We start from the raw sequence: 12,740 nt of genomic DNA on the forward strand, positions 1-12,740 counted from the left end.
AAAAAAAAAAAGATGAGATTAAGGACATTAAAAAGGAAAATTACCAATTTCAACTTCAGATAATATTCTCTGCTATGGTAGTTAATTAATTTATACTTCCTTCCTCTCCCTTGCTTTATTATTTTCTTACTATATTGTAACATGAACTACTTTCTTTTTTTATATGTAATAGAATTGCAGGTCTATTTTTAAAAAATTCTCTTCAAAATCAGTTGTTATAAATTGTTGCATCCTCATTGTTTTCCTAGTTTTTAGTTTTTTTCCAATATTTTCCTTTTAACTTTCCCCCAATCATTTAAATATGTAAAAATCATTCATTAGCCCTGAAGCCATACAGAAATAAGAAATGGACTAGATTCAGCCAGTGGGTCATTGTTTGCCAATCCCTGAGTTATAGTAGTAACATATTGTTCATTTGGGTGTTTTTTGACTTAATAGATTTTAAACAATATATTATTATCTCATTCTAGAAGTCTCAGTTCAGTTCAGTCGCTCAGTTGTGTTAGACTCTTTGCAACCCCACGGACTGCACCATGCCAGGCTTCCCTGTCCATCACCAACTATAGGTGCTTCCATATAGCTCAGATGGTAAAGAATCTGCCTGCAATGCAGGAGATCCGGGTTCAATCCCTGGGTCAGGAAAATCCCCTGGAGAAGGGAATGACAACCCACTCCAATATTCTTGCCTGGAGAATCCCATGGACAAAGGAGTCTGTCGGTCTATAGTCCACAGGTTCGCTAAGAGTCGGACACATCTGAGTGACTAACACTACCATGCTTATCAACAGATGGGGGCATATTTTTACTTGATGGCTATTTGCTAAAAGACAATAATGGGATAGGTAGTACAGAGTGAATTGGGGCAGTCTTAGATACTTTATTTTTAAAACATTTTATTTATTTTTATTTAAAAATTTTTTCATTTATTTTAGTTGGAGGCTAATTACTTTACAATACTGTAGTGGTTTTTGCCATACATTGATATGAATCAGTCATGGGTTTACATGTGTTCCCCATCCTGAACATCCGTCCCACCTCCCTTCCCATCCCATCCCTCTGGGTCATCCCAGTGCACCAGGCCTGAGCACCCTGTCTCATGCATCAAACCTGGACTGGTGATCTGTTTCACATATGATAATATACATGTTTCAATGCTATTCTCTCAGATTATCCCACCCTTGCCTTCTCCCACAGAGTCCAAAGACTGTTGTATACATCTGTGTCTCTTTTGTTGTCTTGCATATAGGGTTATTGTTACCATCTTTCTAAATTCCATATGTATGTGTTAGAATACTGTATTGGTGTTTTTCTTTCTGGCTTACTTCACTTTGTATAATAGGCTCCAGTTTCATCCACCTCATTTGAACTGACTCAAATGTATTCTTTTTAATGGCCGAGTAATATTCCATTGTGTATATGTACCACAGCTTTCTTATCTATTTGTCTGCTGATGGATATCTAGGTTGCTTCCATGTCCTGGCTATTATAAACAGTGCTGTGATAAACATTGGGGTACACGTGTCTCTTTCAATTCTGGTTTCCTTGATGTATATGCCCAGCAGTGGGATTGCTGGGTCATATGGCAGTTCTATTTCCAGTTTTTAAAGGAATCCCCACATTGTTCTCCATAGTGACTGTACTAGTTTGCATTTCCACCAACAGTGTAAGAGGGTTCCCATTTCTCCACACTCTCTCCAGCATTTATTGTTTGTAAATTTTTGGATAGCAGCCATTCTGACTGGTGTGAGATGTACCTCATTGTGATTTTAATTTGCATTTCTCTGACAGTGAGTGATGTTGAGCATCTTTTCATGTGTTTGTTAGCCATCTGTATGTCTTCTTTGGAGAACTGTCTGTTTAGTTCTTTGGCCCATTTTTTGATTGGGTCACTTATTTTTCTGGAATTGAGCTGCAGGAGTTGCTTGTATGTTTTTGAGATTAATTCTTTGTCAGTTGCTTCATTTGCTATTATTTTCTCCCATCCTGAAGGCTGTCTTTTCACTTTGCTTATAGTTTCCTTCATCGTACAAAAACTTTTAAGTTTAATTAGGTCCCATTTGTTTATTTTTGCTTTTATTTCCATTACTCTGGTAGGTGGATCATAGAGGGGATCCTGCTGTGATTTATGTTGGACAGTGTTTCGCCTATGTTTTCCTCTAGGAGTTTTATAGTTTCTGGTCTTATGTTTAGATCTTTAATTCATTTTGAGTTTATTTTTGTGTATGGTGTTAAAAAGTGTTCTAGTTTCATTGTTTTGCAAGTCGTTGACTAGTTTTCCCAGCACCACTTGTTAAAGAGATTGTCTTTTCTCCATTGTATATTCTTGCCTCCTTTGTCAAAGATAAGGTGTCCATAGGTGCATGTATTTATCTCTGGGCTTTCTATTTTGTTCCATTGATCTATATTTCTGTCTTTGTGCCAGTACCTGTTCCATTGATCTATATTTCTGTCTTTGTGCCAGTACCATAGTGTCTTGATGACTGTAGCTTTGTAGTAAAGCCTGAAGTCAGGCAGGTTGATTCCTCCAGTTCCATTCTTCTTTCTCAAGATTACTTTGGCTATTTGAGGTTTTTTGTATTTCCATACAAATTGTGAAATTATTTGTTCTAGCTCTGTGAAAAATACCGTTGGTAGCTTGATAGGGATTGCATTGAATCTATAGACTGCTTTGGATAGTATACTCATTTTCACTATATTGAGTCTTCCAATCCATGAGCATGGTATATTTCTCCATCTATTTGTGTCCTCTTTGATTTCTTTCATCAGTGTTTTATAGTTTTCTTTCTTTTTTTTTTTTATTTTACTTTACAATTCTGTATTTGTTTTGCCATACATTGACATGAATCCACTAGGTCTTTTGTTTCTTTAGGTAGATACATTGCTAAGTATTTTATTCTTTTCGTTGCAATGGTGAATGGAATTGTTTCCTTAATTTCTCTTTCTGTTTTCTCATTGTTAGTGTATAGGGATGCAAGAGATTTCTGTGTGTTAATTGCAAGGGTGCCCATCCCATCACTACTATTCAACATAGTTTTGGAAGTTTTGGCCACAGCAATCAGAGCAGAAAAAGAAATAACAGGAATCCAGATTGGAAAAGAAGTAAAACTCTCACTGTTTGCAGATGACATGATCCTCTTCATAGAAAACCCTAAAGACTCTACCAGAAAATTACTAGAGCTAATCAATGAATATAATAAAGTTGCAGGATATAAAATTAACACACAGAAATCCCTTGTACTCCTGTACTCTTAGATACTTTAAAATTGACATTTGTAATCTTGAAAAATCTCTATTATTCTTTGTATTTTACCTATATCTTTCTTTAGTTTCTGGCATTAGATGTTTGGCATGGCTTACAGTGAAACACCTTACATTATGCCATCTGTGTTGTGATCTGGTCATCTCTACTTCCTTTTCCTCACCTCAGGCAGTGTTTTGGATTAGATTATAGACAAGATGATGTATCTGCATGGTTCCTCTTTATTTCAACTCAGCTTCATCTGTAGTTTTCCTCAATATGAAACTGAAATCAAGTCTTCACTGGAGTACTCTCTACTAGTTCTTTTGTTTAACATGCCTTTAAATCCTCAGTTCAGTTCAGTTACTCAGTCATGTGCAACTCTCTGCAATCCCATGGACTGCAGCATGCCAGGATTCTCTGTCCATCACCAGCTCCCAGAACTTGCTCAAACTCATATGCATTGAGTCAGTGATTCCATCCAACCCATCTTATCCTCTGTGATCCTCTTCTCCTCCTCTTCAGTCTTTCCCAGCATCAGGGCCTTTTCCAATGAATCAGTTCTTCACATCAGGTGGCCAAAGTATTAGAGCTTCAGTGTCAGCATCAGTCCTTTCAATGAATATTCAGGACTGATTTCTTTAAGGATTGACTGGTTTGATCTCCTTATAGTACAAGTGACTCTTAAGAGTCTTCTCAAACACCACAGGTCAAAAACATCAATTCTTCAGCACTCAGCTTTCTTTATATAGTCCAACTCTCACATCCATCCATGACTACTGGAAAAACTATAGCTTTGACTAGACAGAACTTTGTCAGCAAAGTAATGTCTCTGCTTTAATATGCTGTCTAGATTCGTCATAGCTTTTCTTCCAAGGAGCAAGCTCTTTTAATTGCGTGGCTGCAGTCACTAACTGCAGTGATTTTGGAGCCCAAGAAAATAAAGTCTTGTCACTGTTCCATCGTTTCCCCATCTATTTACCATGAACTGATGGGACTGGATGCCATGATCTGGATGCCACATCTCTTTGGATGTGGAGTTTTAAGCCAACTTTTTCACTCTGATATTTCTCCTGGAAATCTTGATTCCAGCTTGCACTTCATCCAGCCTACCATTTTCCATGATGTACTCTGCATATAAGTTAAATAAGCAGAGTGACAATATACAGGCTTGATGCACTCCTTTCTCAATTTGGAACCAGTCTGTTCTTCCATGTAAGATTCTAACTGTTGTTTCTTGACCTGCATACAGATTTCTCAAGAGGCAGGTCAAGTTGTCTGATATTCCCATCTCTTTAAGAATTTTCCAGAGTTTGTTGCGATCCACACAGTCAAAGGTTTTGGTGTAGTCAATAAAGCAGAAGTAGATGTTTTTCTGGAACTCTTGCTTTTTCTATGGTCCAGTGGCTGTTGGCAATTTGACCTCTGGTTCCTCTGCCTTTTCTAAATCCAGCTTGAACATCTGAAATTTCACGGTTCATGTACTGTTGAAGCCTAGCTTGAAAAATTTTGAGCATTACTCTGCTAGCATGTGAGATGAGTGCAATTGTGTGGTAGTTTGAACAATCTTTGGTGTTGCCTTTCTTTGGGATTGGAATGAAAACTGACCTTTTCCAGTCCTGGGACCACTGCTGAGTTTTCAAAATTTGCTGGCATATTAAGATCACAGCCTTGTCTAACTCAATGAAACTATGAGCCATGCCATGTAGGGCCACCCAAGATGGATGGTTCATGGTGGAGAGTTCTGACAAAATGTGGTCCACTGGAGAAGGGAATGGCAAACCACTTCAGTATTTCAATCTTATCACTTTAATCAAAGGATCATTTGATATCCGTAAAGACTGTGGCACATTGTTTTAGATAAATTTATTTCTGCTTGAGGTCTGAGGAGGTGGGTATCAGCTCATAGTGTTCTCTTGTATTCCTGTTTGGATTTTACTATATTTGGCATATGTTATTCCTTTTGTGATTTGAACTTGTATATATTTCTTTGCTTCAGTGAAGATCTTCTCACTTCCTGTTTTTAATTTTTTTGGTTGTTTCCAAAGGAAAAGAGTTAAGAAAAAATTGCTTTTACTGCTTCATCTTTGACCAGAATTCTGAATTGCCTCTTTAAAAGATATTAATAAATATATCCTCTACTCCTTTTAAGTCAGTTAAATATTTTCTAACATTTATTATCTGGTATGTGTTAAGACTTGATTAATGAGCTTTATATAACTATTATCTCTCATACTCTTAAAAATCCTCTATGTTTTCAGTATTATCTCAGAAATCCAAGGTTTAGAGAAATTAAGAAAGTTGTCCCAGGTGATGCAATAGAAGATCCAGGATTAAAATTCAGGTCTGTTAGACTCCAAAACTGTATTTTTTTCTGCTGTGCCACATCTAGCTCTTGTCTGAAAGTGAAAGTTACTCAGTTGTGTCTGACTCTTTGCGACCCCATGGACTATATAGTCCAGGTAATACTCTAGGCCAGAATACTGGGGTGGGTAGCTGTTGCCTTCTCCAGGGGATCTTTCCAACCCAGGGATCAAACCCAAGTCTTCCTGCATTGCAGGCGGATTCATCAGCTGAGGCACAAGGGAAACCCAAGAATACTGGAGTGAGTAGCCTATCCCTTCTCTAGTGGATCTTCCTGACCTGGGAATTGAACCGAGGTCTCCTGCATTGCAGGTGAATTCTTTACCAACTGAGCTATCAGGGAAGCCCAGCTCTTGTCTATATAACCACAAATTTTGAATAAGAGATTTTATGTGTGTTTCATCATTAGATTTTTTTTCACTGCCACCTTTTGCCTAATTTGAATTTGATAAATGAATCTATATGTATCATCTACCCATACATATTATTAATAATAAATTCATAGATTTACCTTGATGAATTATATCTGAGTATGCATAGATACACACTATATTAGTAAACATATTCTCTCATTTGGGTTATCTGTCAGAGTAACCAATAAACTTTAGGTTTAAGTACCACCAACTAGAATAATCCACTAGTATCTGAGCACAAAGAAAATAATATTTTTGAGATAGATTATTCATGTACCGATTCATCCTATTCTAATTTAATCTATCGTGTGACTTATTTGACCTTCTGAATTGCAAACAGATATTTAAACCACCTTAGGTAAACCTACCTTACCATTGTACTGGAAGATTATGAATGGTGAGCAATATAGCAACATGAAGGAAAAAGTATGTGTGGGTTGAAGAAGAGAAAAATTAGGCCCAGGCTGTACAGACAACTGTTTTCTTTTCACATCTGGGCAATGATCTGCTTGTCCTGTTTTTAAAAAAATTTCCTCATTGTGTGATAGAGTAACAGAGTCTTCAGATATACACAAACAAAATAGCAAGGCATACTTGTCAGAGGCTTACTTATTAATACTAGCAACGGTGGTACTACTTAGAGATGGCTTGCCTTTTTCCCAGTAGCATGTCTGGCTATCTGTTGTAGAGGTCTGCTGTAAGATTCTCCAGCTTTATTATAAATACTAATTTACTTTGGCACCTCTGCAACTTTAGCTACTACTTACCTGGTGGTTAGAAAGTTTTCTGTTGGCATAATGTATTTAATCAGTTTTAAATTCTTGAATTAAAAATATCAACAATAACAGCTAGAACTTACGTTACTATCATTGGGTATTAATATTTCAAATAGAATTACAGCTCTGGTAGAAATTGTCAGGTAGAACAGATCATGATCTGTAGCCCCAAAGATATGACTCAGATGAAAAATGACTCCTTAAGTATGTTGAGAGCGATTGATTCAGGTGCATCAGGGATGGCAAGCTTTTTGTTGTTGTTAATTTAAAAAGCACCTGTGCTGCCTGTAAGCTAGTGACCACTAGTCTCAAAAGAGGTACTAGAGTAAGTACATGGTAATAGTCAGCCAACTATGAAAAAACTGGGTGTGCACATTTTAAGGGAAAGGGAAAGTGCTTTTCTTATGGCCTATGAAATCAAAGTCTAAAATTTTTTCCCCTGAGACAAGCTATTTTTATAAGTGCTCTTGTCTAGAGAAGTGCTATCAATTTCTTTTCTTATTTTTCAGTTCTTTGGGTTCTCATTCACATACCTTCTCTTTGTTGTGCTTATTCCTGTGTCTCTCTCCATAAGTCTATTTCTGCAGATGTTTCTTTCTTACTACCTTTACATCATCCTATTTCACTTAGAAAAGTCAGTCATCAGAATCTTTAAAACTAATAGTGGTTTTACACAACTACAGATCCCATCCCATTGACTTAATGCTTATAACTTGATAAAGAAAACAGGGTGTGAGTGTGGGGTGAGCGTAAGAGTATGTGCCTTGGAATTGTATATTCCTGTACCAGGACCGTAGCCATCCATTCACACATCCTCAGAATACTTCTGGACAGTTTACATTACTTCTTTGAGTCACAGTTTTTGAGATGATGGAGATAATGCTTTTCTTACTAGGTTGGTATAAGATATAAGTGAGATAACTTATGTAAAGAACAGTTAGTACAATGATTGAATCATAGTAAATGTGGCACATGGTGCATGTGTGCCTGCTAAGTTGTTTTAGTTGCGTCTGACTCTTTGTGACCCAATGGACTGAAGCCCTCCAGACTCCTCTGTCCATTGGATTCTTCAGGCAAGAATACTGGAGTGGATTGCCATTCCCTTCTCCAGGGGATCTTCCCGACCGAGGGATTGAACTCACTTCTCTTATGTCTCCTGCCTTGGCAGGTGGGTTCTTTACCACTAGTGCCACCTGGGAAGCCCGTGGCATATGGTACTGTTGATCAAAATTATTTATTCCTTCACTTCTTGTGAAGTGCTTCCCTTGATCCCTCAGCTGGTAAAGAATCTACCTGCAATGCAGGAGATCCTGGTTTGATTCCCAGGTTGGGAAGATCTGCTGGAGAAGGGATGGGCTACCCACTCCAGTATTCTTGGGCTTCCCTGGTGGCTCAGTTGGTAAAGAATCATCCTGCAGTGTGGGAGACGTGAGTTTGATCCCTAGGTTGGGAAGATTCCCCAGAGAAGGCAACGGCTACCCACTCCAGTATTCTGGCCTGGAGACAGTGGAGCAGATTTGAATCTGACTCAGCCTAGAGCATAGACACAGAAGCTGACCTCCTTCTACCAAAGTGTAATATGACCTGAAAAATAAAGCTTTTTTATTATTAAATCACTATGGTCTTGTGGTTGTTGTGCAGTATACAGCCATCTATTGGTATCTGTGGAGGGTTGGTTCCAGGTCCTATCACAGATACCAAAATCCATGGATATTCATGTCCCTTATAAAAATGGCATAGTATGTATATAATCAATGCTCATACTCCCATATACTTTAATCTCTGGAACGCTTATAATGCCTCAGTTCAGTTCAGTTCAGTCACTCAGTTGTGTCCGACTCTTTGCAACCCCATGAATTACAGCACGCCAGGCCTCCCTGTCCATCACCATCTCCTGGAGTTCACTCAAACTCACGTCCATTGAGTCCGTGATGCCATCCAGCCATCTCATCCTCTGTTGTCCCCTTCTCCTCCTGCCCCCAATCCCTCCCAGCATCAGAGTCTTTTCCAATGAGTCAACTCTTTGCATGAGGTGGCCAAAGTACTGGAGTTTCAGCTTTAGCATCATTCCTTCCAAAGAAATCCCAGGGTTGATCTCCTTCAGAATGGACTGGTTGGATCTCCTTGCAGTCCAAGGGACTCTCAAGAGTCTTCTCCAACACCACACTTCAAAAGCATCAATTCTTCAGCGCTCAGCCTTCTTCACAGTCCAACTCTCACATCCATACATGACCACTGGAAAAACCATAGCCTTGACTAGATGGACCTTTGTTGGCAAAGTAATGTCTCTGCTTTTGAATATGCTATCTAGGTTGGTCATAACTTTCCTTCCAAGGAGCAAGCGTCTTTTAATTTCATGGCTGCACCATCTGCAGTGATTTTGGAGCCCCCCCAAAATAAAGTCTGACACTGTTTCCACTGTTTCCCCATCTATTTCCTATGAAGTGATGGGACCAGATGCCATGATCTTCATTTAATACAATATAAATGATATGTAGATAGGTGCTGGCAGGTGGAAAATTCAAGTTTTTCTTTTTGGAACTTTCTGAAATTAAAAAAAAAAATGTAATTCTTTGTTAGCTAAATCCACTGATGTAGAACCCACAGATACAAAGGACCATCTAGCTCAGAGGTTAAAGCGTCTGCCTGCAATGCGGGAGACCCGGCTTCGATCCCTGGGTTGGGAAGATTCCCCTGGAGAAGGAAAGGCAACCCACTCCAGTATTCTTGCCTGGAGAATCCCATGGACAGAGGAGCCTGGTGGGCTACAGTCCACGGGGTCGCGAAGAGTTGGACATGACTGAGTGACTTCACTTTCACTTTCTTTCAACTGTAATATCATTTGTTACCAATTTCTGTATTTTTCAGCTTTGCTGTAGTTACAAAGAATTCCTGAGTCACAGTTGCTTACAATAACGAATGTTGGTTTTTCAGTCATGGTCTTCAGATTGGCTGTGGCTGTGGCTGTCTCTGTTTGGCCACATGTCATTTCAATTTGTGATCCAGGTTGAAGGAACAGCCTCTATCTGGGACATTCTGTTTACATTGCAGAGGCCAGGAGTACAAAAGACTGAACAAAGCTATGTAGGTGCAAGTAAAGCTTCCATAAGGATACAGCATAAGTCACATGTTCTCTTATTGTGATGGCCAAGTCACTTGTCCAAGCCTGACAACGGGGCAGGGAAATACACTCCACCCACTGGGAGGCACTGGAAGTCATATGTCAAAAAGTGGAAATAGATAGGTGGGAACATAATATAACCATCCCCAGTAGGGTTTCCAAGTGTTGGATTTCTTCTGTCTTCACTGTTTCTCTTTTCATCCCAGGATTGCTGAACAGGTATAAAATGTAATACATATGGGAAAGGTAATAGATTAATTTCACTCAGGGTGGAACTGTTGGAGCAAATTTCAGCTGAAGGTACAATGGCAACAAAAAAGAATACCGAAAACAGTTAAGTATCAGGAAGTGTGTTGGATCCATGCAGATTGAATATGATTCCCAGAAAGCATTGGGGATCTTAGAAATGTAACTTTATGATGCTGTTGTGTTTCCGGGGTTCTAAGATGAAATGGCTATAGTAGTGACCCTTTCTTTCTGACTAATTGCCTAGGTCGATTTTTTTACTTGCTTCAGTGCTCTAGGAATTTTTATCAGCCTCTTTAAAGTAACTGAGATGCCAGTCAGGATACTTGCAATGAACAGGTGATATCTGTATTTTAGTTGTTGCCTCTAAGTTAAAAGTCCCTTTGGCCATTGGAGCTTCTTCTTTGGATTGGCATCCACTGTACTTGGGAATGAAAGCTCATTAAAAAAGTGTTTTTATCTATCACATAACCTGCCGGAGTTTTCTTTCCCTACATTTATGCATGTCTGTGGGGGGTCAGAGTGTCCTAGAAGGTGTCTGGGGTAAATTTGAACTTAATGCTGTATTTAAATTCATTCCATGACCTTAATTTCTCATCTGTGTTCTATGTCTCTACTTTCTTGTTACTTAGTATCTGAGTCTTATTTTAAGGAACTGGACATAAGAGAAGATGCATTAACATTCAGATCAGTTCAGTTCAGTCACTCAGTTGTGTCTAACTCTTTGCCAGGCTTCCCTGTCTGTTTATCACCAACTCCTGGAACTAACTCAAACTCATGTCCATTGAGTCGGTGATGCCACCCAACCATCTCATCATCTGTCATCCCCTTCTCCTCCCGCCTTCAGTCTTTCCCAGCATCAGGGTCTTTTCCAGTGGGTCAGTTCTTCTCATCAGATGGCCAAACTACTGGAGTTTCAGCTTCAGCATCAGTCCTTCCAATGAATATTCAGGCCTGATTTTCTTTAGGGTGGACTGGTTTGATCTTGCAGTCCAAGGCACTCTCAAGAGTCTTCTCCAACACCACAAGTCAAAAGCATCAATTCTTCAGTGCTCAGTTTTCTTCATGGTCCAGCTCTCACATCCATACATGACTACTGGAAAAGCATAGTGTCGGGAAGGTCTGCTGGAGAAAGGATAGGCTGCCCACTCCAGTATTCTTGGGCTTCCCTTGTGGCTCAGCTGGTAAAGAATCTGCCTGTAATATAGGAGACCTGGGTTCAATCCCTGGATTGGGAAGATCCCCTGGAGAAGGGAAAAGCTACCCACTTCATATACTGGCCTGGAAAATTCCATGGACTGTATGGTTCATGGGGTTACAAGAAGTCGAACATTCAGATAAATTAGTACATTTAAAAGTTAGTATCATATCATGAAATTTGGAAAAGAGGTTTTCTTTAAGAAGTGTAGCCTATTGAATAGAATGTGGAAGACATGATTAATTATAAGTTAGATATTTTCACCCAACTCAGTGAAAATGAAAGATTTTTTATGTGATTTCTCTTCTTCCTCATTTTCTCAAAATTCAGCAAGCAGAGGAGATCAATAGTCTTCCCCTCCTTTTCTTACTAGAATATGTACTAGTAGATCTGAAAACACTTTTCCTTCAGAAGAAAGGTACAGGAATCCCCTGGCAGTCCAGTGGTTAGTACTCCATGCTTCCACTTCAGGTGCATTGCTTTGATCACTGGTCAGATTCGGCAAATCAAGTGGTATGCACCCCCCTCAAAAAAAAAAAAAAAGGAGAAAGATGCAACAAGAATTTCATTAGTGATATAAATGTTAAAGGGGAGGTCTGCTTAGATGTGAATAATTTTTGCCTTCAATGATGAATTTACTCTCCTGTTCAGCTTTTGAAAGATAACGGCTTATGTTCATTAATTGAATTCAAGAAGTAGAGAGAGGTTTTTAAAAAGACAGATACACTTTTTTTGCCATGGAACATGATTGAAAAAGTTACTATTGTTATTTTTGAAATAAAGGACATGAGTACAGCTTTTACAATTTTTTTTTAAACAGTTGCCAATGATTGAAAACAACAAGATGTTATGATCTGACATACAGCATAACAAATATTTCCCTCCATTCATCATAAGAATGCGTTTCTATTCTTTCCTTAGCTATAATTTTTCAGGGTGAAGTTTGTGTTTGCATAATGCTTCCATATTTAAATTCAAAAACATATTACAAAGCTCCTGATATACAGAGCACTCTTCTAGGCTGTGCATGTAAAATTAAAATGAAAGAGACAAGTCTTCTCCCCTTGATGAACTTATAGCCTAGTGAAAGAGACAACAGATATTGCATAAATTATTGCAATATATGTGTTCAAACAAAATATACAGCCATACTATTCACATGCTGAGGAATGAGAGATTAACTCCAACTCCAGTTGGAAAACAACTCTCAGGAGGACTTTGGGAAGGAAGTAGCGTTTGTATTCAACTGGTAGAGGTGGAGAGGAGTGGAATTCCACTTGTTTTGAGGAAAGAACATGATCAAAGGGCTGAAGGTGGGAAATGCAATTCAGTTTGGGAAAGCAGGAAACAGTCCTTTTGACTGAAGTTTTGCCTGTGTTCAAGG

At 38.8% G+C, this 12,740-nt stretch overlaps 1 protein-coding gene across 4 annotated transcripts in view; it reads left to right on the forward strand.

Annotated features, from left to right (window-relative positions):
• SOX6 (SRY-box transcription factor 6) overlaps nucleotides 1-12,740 on the forward strand; it is a 712,355-nt gene that overhangs the window by 89,088 nt on the left and 610,527 nt on the right. The window lies entirely within an intron of this gene.

The sequence above is a fragment of the Oryx dammah genome, unplaced genomic scaffold (assembly GCF_014754425.2).
Source record: "Oryx dammah isolate SB20612 unplaced genomic scaffold, SCBI_Odam_1.1 HiC_scaffold_17, whole genome shotgun sequence".
Lineage (NCBI taxonomy): Eukaryota > Metazoa > Chordata > Mammalia > Artiodactyla > Bovidae > Oryx > Oryx dammah.